Below are 2,151 nucleotides of genomic sequence, written 5' to 3' on the forward strand. Positions count from 1 at the left end.
TTCTGAATGATAGCTTTGCTGGATAAAGTAATCTTGGTTGTAGGTTCTTGGCATTCATCACTTTGAATATTTCTTGCCACTCCCTTCTGGCCTGCAAAGTTTCTGTTGAGAAATCAGCTGACAGTCGTATGGGTACTCCCTTGTAGGTAATTGACTGTCTTTCTCTTGCTGCTTTTAAGATTCTCTCTTTGTCTTTTGCTCTTGGCATTTTAATTATGATGTGTCTTGGTGTGGTCCTCTTTGGATTCCTTTTGTTTGGGGTTCTCTGCACTTCCTGGACTTGTAAGTCTGTTTCTTTCACCAGGTAGGGGAAGTTTTCTGTCATTATTTCTTCAAATAGATTTTCAATATCTTGCTCTCTCTCTTCTTCTGGCACCCCTATAATTCGGATGTTGGTACACTTGAAGCTGTCCCAGAGGCTCCTTACACTATCTTTGTATTTTTGGATTCTTTTTTAATTTTGCTTTTACGGTTGGGTGTTTTTTGCTTCTTCGTATTTCAAATCTTTGACTTGATTCTTGTGATCCTCTGGTGTGCTGTTGGGAGTCTGTATAATATTCTTTATTTCAGTCAGTGTATGCTTAATTTCTAGTTGGTCCTTTATCACAACATCGAGGATCTCACTACATTTATCGGCGGTCTCACCAGTCCAGTCTTTTCGAGGGTCTTACTAAATTTATTGGCGGCTTCTAGACAGTTCTTGAAAAACCTTAAAAGTGTGGTTTTGAACTCTATATCCAGCAGTTTGCTTTCCTCCATTTCTGTCATTTGTGTCCTATTTCTTTGTCTCCGCATTTTTTATGCTTCCCTGTGTTGATAAAGTGGTTTTCTGTGCTAAGTGTCCTCTAGGGCCCAGTGGTTCAGCCTCCCCAATTACCTGAGGAGGACACTCTTGGTGCTCCCCCTTGTGGTCTTTGTGCACAGTCTTGTTGTAGTTAAGCCTTGATTGTTGTAAATAACACTGGGAGGGGTTGACCTCCAGGCCAATTGGCTGTGAGAATCAGCTGTGTCTGCAGTGGGAGAACTTCTGTCCTGGACCTCTAGGGAGGTGCTAATCTAGCCTCTTCCTGAGGCTATCCAGCAAACGCCTCCGTGCAAGGCTTGGGCGGGGTGGGTCCCAGGAGATCAACAGGGCGGGCGGAGCGAGCAGTTATGGCTGCTCTCAGTCCTGCATTCAGGGTCCCCGCTTCTCAGTGTCCCAGCAATTGCTGCAAGTACCTCCGAGAGAAAGTTGCCCTCGAGTTCTGACCGATGCCAGACACTCCCACTTCTCCTGTATGAGTCTAGGACCCCAGAGACTTGCCCAGAACTGGAGCTCAGAGCCTGAGACTCCCTCCCGATTGAAAAAGACAACCGCGCCTTCAGCCGCCAGCCCACTCCGAGTGCGCCTCTGTACCTTAGTATTTTACTTCCGCACCGCACCTCCTCTGAGTCTCGGTATGCTTTTCTCTTTCCTTCTAGTTGTAGAATTTCCACTCAGCCAGCCTTCCTGTGGTTCTGGGTGATGTCCGTTCCGTCTTTTAGTTGTATTTTTGAAGTGGTTGTGCCTATTGCATCAATTAATGTGAGGTCTGATCGAATAATTCAAGCGACACCCCGCCTCTGGGAATGACCTTTAGACCGCTTCCCAACAGACATTCCCTTTTGCTTAGCACTTGCTAAGACCACATCCTCTTGCTAAAACCATTATCTCTCCCCTTAGGACCCGCCCAGAGAATTCTCTGCCTTGGGTCCTTTAAAACCTCTGACTCTCAGTCTTTGGGGGCTGGTGCCATTTTGGGGCTCAGCCCATTTGGTTTTCCAGATGACCTAATAAATTCATAATTCTTCACTCCTTCTGGCCTCGTACGTTCCTCCTTCAGCGACCCTAACATTTGGTGCCGAAACCTGGGAGGGTTCCACGGGGATGGGGGGCCATTTCCCCAGCTTTGGTCACCCCGAGTTCGCTACTTTGAGAGCGGTAGGCAGCGGCAGCTCGACCTGGGCTTACCTCCGAATCCTCCTCGGGTGACTGGATTGCCGGCCTCGATCAGGCCTCCCTCCCTTACGGGCCCTCCTGAACCAGCCAAGGAGGACGCGGATCGGAATCTCTCCTCCTCCATTGCTGAGGCTCCATCCCACACCGGCCAGTCTCCTCTAGGTGAGTGACGT

The sequence above is a fragment of the Myotis lucifugus genome, unplaced genomic scaffold (genome assembly GCF_000147115.1).
Source record: "Myotis lucifugus unplaced genomic scaffold, Myoluc2.0 scaffold_616, whole genome shotgun sequence".
Classification (NCBI taxonomy): domain Eukaryota; kingdom Metazoa; phylum Chordata; class Mammalia; order Chiroptera; family Vespertilionidae; genus Myotis; species Myotis lucifugus.